Source organism: Gouania willdenowi, chromosome 14 (genome assembly GCF_900634775.1).
Source record: "Gouania willdenowi chromosome 14, fGouWil2.1, whole genome shotgun sequence".
Classification (NCBI taxonomy): Eukaryota; Metazoa; Chordata; class Actinopteri; order Blenniiformes; family Gobiesocidae; genus Gouania; species Gouania willdenowi.
The window spans coordinates 24534935-24542412 of record NC_041057.1 but is presented as its reverse complement, the minus strand read 5'-3'; positions in this window follow the sequence as shown (position 1 = coordinate 24542412).

Below are 7478 nucleotides of genomic sequence, written 5' to 3'. Positions count from 1 at the left end.
TATCTTTGATTAATAAAAAGCTCCCCTGTAGTGGCCGGGAAGAGTGTGTGTGTGTGGGGGGGTCCACAGTAGGACCACAGTAGGTCAGCCATTGCCCACGAATGATCACAGATCACTTTGAAGAGCAACTTAAAAGGCCTGCACCAACACACCCACCTGAAATCAGACCAGCACACAACAAGCTTAACATCAATTGTGGAATACCATCTAAGGAGGATAACATCCCAGCTGAGGCACTGAAAGCAGATGCAGAGACCACAGTAGAAATGTTACAACCTCTATTTATTTATCTATTCACCAAAATATGGGACAAACAGACGGTTCCAACAGACTGGAAAGAAGGTTACCTTGTTAAGCTGCCGAAAAAAGAGACTTCAGTAATTGCGCCAATTACATGGGAAAAACCTTACTCTCAGTACCAGCCAAAATTTTCAACAGAATTCTCCTTGAAAGAATGAAAAATGAAGTAGATTTTGTTCTCAAAGACAACCAGGCAGGTTTCCACCTGAGAAGGTCCTGCACCGACAAGATAGTCACTTTCAGAATCATCGTGGAACAATCACTGGAATGGAACTCATCCCTGTATGTGAGCTTTGTCGACTCCAAGAAAGCATTCGACAGCTTGGACAGAGAGAATCTGTGGAAACTACTGAGACATTATGGAGTACCAACAAAGATAGTCAACATTGTCAAGAACTCATATGAAGTAACATCTTGTAGAATAATCTATGGAGGACAGCTCACTCCTAAATTTGTAGTGAAAACAGGACTATGACAAGGATGCCTGCTATCGCCATTTCTCTTTTTATTGGGACTAGACTGGATAATGAAAAAACAATGTGGAAACAACTGGATGATCTGGACTTTGCCGACAATCTTGCCCTACTCTCTCAAGCCAACAACAAATGCAGGACAAAACAGATGAACCAAAAACCATCTCCAAGCAAGTGGGCCTGATGGTCCACCAAGGAAAGTCCAAGATCCTAAAGATAAATGCAAATAACACCAGCCCAATCAAGCAAGAAAACAACACCCTAGAAGAGATATCCTGTTTCACATATCTGGACAGCATTATCGACAAACATGGAGGGACAGATATGTAAAGGCAAGAATTGGTAAAGCAAGGGCAGCGTATATACTGTACATCTGGAGCTCAACCACCAATTCAACCAGCACTAAGATCAGACTATTCAACTCCAATGTCAAGTCTATTCTTTTATATGGAGCAGAGACATAGAGGACGACAAAGTCTACCATGCGAAGAGTGCAGAAACTCATTAACAACTGTCTCCAAAGAATCCTGAACATCCGCTGGCCACATACCATTAGCAACATCACACTTTGGCAGAGGACTCGCCAGCTACCAGCAGAGGAAGAACTTCAAAAACGACAATAGGGACGGATCGGTCACACTCTAAGAAAACCGGAAACTAACATCACTAGGCAAACCCCAACTTGGAACGAACAAGGGCAAAGGAAGAGAGGCAGACCTAGTAACACCTGGAGAAGGGATCTGGAAACTGACATCAAGAAGATTGGTACCACCTGGCATCAACTGGAGAAAAGTTCCGAGGATAGGGGAAAATGGAGGACTGTAGTCGACAGCCTTTGATCCACTAGGTGTGTAAGGCAGAAGACATGGATATAATGGAAAAAGAGTGGCTGGACGAAGCAGAAACATGAGGAATTTCACACAGACTTATTACACACACGGACGTTGGCAAACGGAACAGGCTTCATCGGACGGCTGATACTAAAACCCGGAGACGGAGTAAATGTGTGAGTAAATGTGGCCCTGTACTGCATGCACAGGCTGTGATAGCACCAAATGTATAATTGTACCTGTTGTTGAAAATATTTATTCCTGGTTATTGTTTTCTGGAGTTTTACTGGGCTTTATTTAGCGGCGATTAGTTCCAATCTCCTTCACCTGCTCAGCGGAATACTAATACTATTTCTGAATTAAAAAACATCATGTAGGTGACTTCTGGTGGGCGACATAGAATGTAGCGAGGAGAGAAGCTCTAAAAAAAAAAAACAAATGGAACGAGCACCAAACTAAGGAATTTATTTATTTTTTATTTATTTATTCAGTTCATTTCCGACATGGTTGCATTCACAGAAATTCATTTATTTATTTATTTATTCAGTTCATTTCCGACATGGTTGCATTCACAGAAATTCATTTATTTATTTATTTATTCAGTTCATTTCCGACATGGTTGCATTCACAGAAATTCATTTATTTATTTATTTATTCAGTTCATTTCCGACATGGTTGCATTCACAGAAATTCATTTATTTATTTATTTATTCAGTTCATTTCCGACATGGTTGCATTCACAGAAATTCATTTATTTATTTATTTATTCAGTTCATTTCCGACATGGTTGCATTCACAGAAATTCATTTATTTATTTATTTATTCAGTTCATTTCCGACATGGTTGCATTCACAGAAATTCATTTATTTATTTATTTATTCAGTTCATTTCCGACATGGTTGCATTCACAGAAATTCATTTATTTATTTATTTATTCAGTTCATTTCCGACATGGTTGCATTCACAGAAATTCATTTATAGCAGGAAAAAGTGATCAAATTTGGGAAAAAAGGCATTTAAGCACGTGTATGGAAAATATGGTGAAGTTAGGAAAGGCTGGAGGGAAAGACGGCGCAAAAGAAAAAAGCACTGAGTCGGCTGAAGGAGGCAGCCATGAGAAGAGGCCGCCAAGTCAGGGGAGCAACGGGTCTGAGGCCGACTCCGCTGTGTTGAAAGAGCTGTTTGACCTACGAAAAGAGTACTCTGCCGCTGCAGAAGACAACAAGAAAGCACTGGCAAGACAGGAAACAAGTGTGAAATCGCCGGGGACATAACTGTCTCCTTGGAGCAGAGAACAACACATATGGAGTAAAGAATTGGAAACACGGAATACAGGACGGCGTGACTGGAATGCTTCTCGGCATACTGTATTTACTCAAACAACTATCAAAAAAATGTGATGATTTGGAGTCAAGTCTATGACGTAATAATATACGGATACACAGAATTTTGGAAGGAGCAGAGGGCGAACCGATCACTGGTGATAAAGCCAAAGGACCATGCCCCCCGCGCAGGAAAGTGCACACTATTTGGAAAAGTTACGATTTATTGGTAGTGCAGATCCATACGAGTGTCCTCCCTTGTCTCTGATCAATTATGACCCAGAGAGTCTTCCATCTATTGCATATCCTAATATCGTCAACTACCTGGTTTTAACCCTAACCCAATCTGTGTCATCCTTTTGATAAAGGTCAGACCTTATACGTGGAATACAATGAGAAATACAGCAAATTTTAGCTCTTCATTTTGAGATCTGTGTTGCTACTGTAGCAGACTATTAAATGTGATTATATTAAGTCAATAATGCCACATGCAGTAGCTTGATATGAATTGTATTATCACCTCACAAATGGGCTGAAGAAATTCGGATGTTATCCAAATTGTTGTCTCGTAGATCCTGGTTTATCTTCATTAACCACAAGCACCTCCTTTAAGATGACTTTTGACTTTGTTCTGCCTGATATGTTATAACTTTTGTCAGTCTATAAAACTCCAGATGTTTTTCACGGTCTGACCAATTGGTTAAGTCAAAAACACGGCAATAATTCACTAATTCCTTTCGTTCGATGTTTGGGATTTGCTTGAGTGCGTGCTCTTTGTTTACCTGCTAAGTATCTCCAATATGGCGACTTCCAGTTTGACGACACAATGATGACGCGCCGTGAAAACCTTCTATATGAGGGGCTTAACGTTTATTTGAACCAGGATTATACGACGAGGTCCAAAGGAAGAGGAAACAGGTGAGGGACGACATTAAAAGATTGAAGGAGAAGAACGTGAAGGCACAGTCTCCCGACCCAGCGCAGCTTAAGGAGCCACACTAATGGATGCAGCAACTATGGTAAAGGGCACGGGAATAGGAGTGGAAGAGAAGAAGATGGAGAGGCTCCATTCGACTGTTGTGAAAAGCAGCTGGACCACGGCAACAGGACAGAGACAGAAGATGAGGAAGCCTGACATTGCGGAGGCGGACCTGCAAGCCCTCATGGACTAAAGTTACCACTGGTATTGTTTCAGTAATAATTAGGCATATACATATAAATAGAAAGAAAAATGAAAAATAAATAATGGTTCAGTTAAGTTATGTTTACACTTTATTGATGGGAAAATCTGCAGAAAGCAAGTTCTTTTTACTACTTGTTAAATCATCCGAAATATTGGTTTATGAGGAGCAAATGACATAGTTGAGTCGTTTTTGTTTTTTAACAACTTTAGGCAACTTTTAAAAGGGAAATAGGTTGTAATGCACATTGTGCTATTGCCCAGAGAGAAAACCCCACCACTATCTAGGATGGGACTTTTGGAAGACCACTGTTTTGAGTCAGTTCCCCAATATGAAAACCATTTACGTAAAAAGGCAGCTCTCTACGCTGCCTTTGGACGTAGCCGTGTTATGCTAAATGCTATACGTATGTTCACAGTGCATTAGTGAATTGATACAGCATGGCCGCTACTACTTTTTCTAGCTAGTGGGCAGAATAACATTACAGGCAGGGTGACAGCGCTAGAGACGATAAAGAAACTTTCTTTTGAGGAAAAACGACAGCTTTTAAAAGATGGGAGACCAACACCTGAGCTACCAGACCTTCAGCAAAGGAAAGGTCCGAAAATTGTTCGTACTTTCCACAGTGAGTGGTACAAAATGGAGGATTGGCTTTGTGGACACGCCTCACTGAACCTTGTTCTGAGTTGTTGTCATTTTCTCCACGTTTCTGTGTTTCCAACACAAACAACGGATATGCTGCCGTGTCATGAGATATATCTTGTTGGGAGAATATGGAGGCTGCTATTAAATAATAATTTGTTTCTTTATGGTGTTTTACAATCTTGATTTTGTTAGATTAACGCTTGCCAGCCGAAACATATGAAATTTTCATTGGTTTCGACATTGGTGGTCTCAATTTGCAACGCCCTGCCAACCCAACCCTAGTGCTCATGGCACATCACTGCCCCCCCACCTAGATTTTCCTACCCTGACTCCCTGTTCCCTTCCCCCTCAGCTAGGTGCAACACTGCTCTCTGTTTTTATATCCTCCCTATAATATAAGTGTTTCTTACCCTTCCTTAGGGAGGGCTGGTGATGGTCCCTGGCTGTGCTGCTCGGCACAACCCTGGGGCCCATGGTGCCGCGTGCCCGTCTGCGCCATATACCCTCTCTGGTGGCCCGCCATGTGGACGGACCGGGCTCACACCAGACAGGCCTCCTAGATGAACACTTCACTTCACTCCCAGCTGGTCTGGCTCACTCACTTCGTGCACCACACACCCATACCCAACCCTTGGGGGACTGGATGGTGTCGCTTGGGGTGGAGGGTGCCGCTGCCTGTGTTACTGAGTAGTGGAGCGGGGGCGGTATTCCCACCTCAAGTTGCCCTACCAATCCCTCCAATTTTAATCACACCTCATAATACCATCTCCCGGAGGGTGCGACCATCACCTCCACCCTCCGGAGCTATTGTACCACATACACATATATACACAAAGGTTGGATGGGAGCACTGCTCCCCTCCATCCCTTTTCTTTTAATTGCACCTCATACATTCACTAAACACACACATTCACACAAGGGATAGGGAAGGCATTGTTATGATGCCCTTGAAGGCATCATAACAAGGTGGTGGGTAGGATCACATATCTAGGCCTGTCGGGTGGGGGCCCGGCCCCTCTGTTGATGGCTGGGCTACCGTGTACAGTACAAATACATCAGGATGGTGCGGTCGGGCATGGCGGGGCGGTGGGTCTCGGGGGGCGTGGGGGGTGTTGCTGGGTGCTCTCTTCGCGGGGTCTCTCCGGGCGGTGTTGGTGTATAAATATAAAGCGCGCACCTGATGCTTGCTTGCCCGACATTGTAGCGCGAACGCGGTGACGTCACGTCACCACGCTCTCTATACGTCACCACGCTCTCTAAAGGAAAATGCAATTTTAGGTAGGCCATGTTTACAGTGATTGTTTGGGATCGTTAAGCGGGCCACTCCAGTTGTTTAGGCACTACAGACGGTTCATGTTTTTATCCTTAACAATCTAATGTCGCCAGATCGCACACTCGGCCTTAATATATAAAGTATATATAGTATATAAAAATGTATATTCATGTATATATTCATATATTCTAATATAATATCATTAAGGGAACTGGCAGGTAAAGGACAAAGTGCTGGTACAGGAGTCTTGAATTGTTCCTGGCAACTACATATACTTAGCAGGAATGATTTCTCTCTTCTTTGGGATTTTTAGTAGACAGGCATTGCACAGCTGTATGAGATATACCCACAAAAAATCGACACTGTGGCTTGTATGTACTGTGTTAGTGTAATTGTGATATCCTTAAATTATATTTAAGGATTTAGTTTTATCCTAGTTTTTTCCAGTATGATGTATTTTAGAACTATGCAAGACATTATAACAAGCATTCATCTTGATGGGCATTTTGTAAAAGGAATAGGTTCACATTAGCTGTACTACATCTTACCTGGAGGATACACTGAACTCCTCTTCTTCATGACCCACTTACAATGTGAAACAAAGGTGCTAGTAAGTCAATCTGTGCCGATTGTGTCAAGTTTGATTACAAGAAGACCTAAAAAGAGTGAAAGCATTCAGATACCCCATGTCTCTGTGCAGGAGACAAAAGAACATGACACCATCCTGTCGATGACATGTGAAATTCACTGTTCATAGTTTGGAAAAATGTAAAAAAGACACCTCAAAAATGGATGTTTGACCTAGTAGAGTGAACATGCTATAAGGCCTTTTGGATCATATTGCATGGCCATTATGCATATTCCTTGCATGGAAATCAAACTGGAAAAATAAAAAGCTATCAATCTTTTTCTTACACAATCCAATCCAAATTATTTATAGAGCACCTTTGACAACAAATAAGGTTTGACCAAACTGTTGCACAATAAAACATAAAACCCAGATATACAACAATGTAAAATACCAGTATTTAAAAAAACATTTCTAATAATAACCAGACATCGACTCACACAGTGTTAAAAGCCACAACCAATAGATGTGTTTTTAAAAGATAATTAAAAATGGGAACAGAACAGGCCTCTCTTATATTTAACAGTATCTTGTTCCATAGCCTTGGAGCTGCCACAAAGAAGGCACGATCCCCTCTGGACTTCTTTCTTCAGCTGAGCGTAGAGCCCGAGATGGAGTGTATGGCTGAAGAAGCTTAGACAGGTAGGGGGGACTGAGGCCATTTAGGCATTTATATTTCAGTAAAATCATTTTAAAATGAACCCTGTGGCATACAGGAAGCCAGTGAAATTAACAAAAACAGGTGTTAAATGCTCTTGCTTTTTTTTTTTCAGTTAAAAACCAGGCGGCAGAGTTTTACACAAGCTGGAGGCGAGCGAGGGCGGCC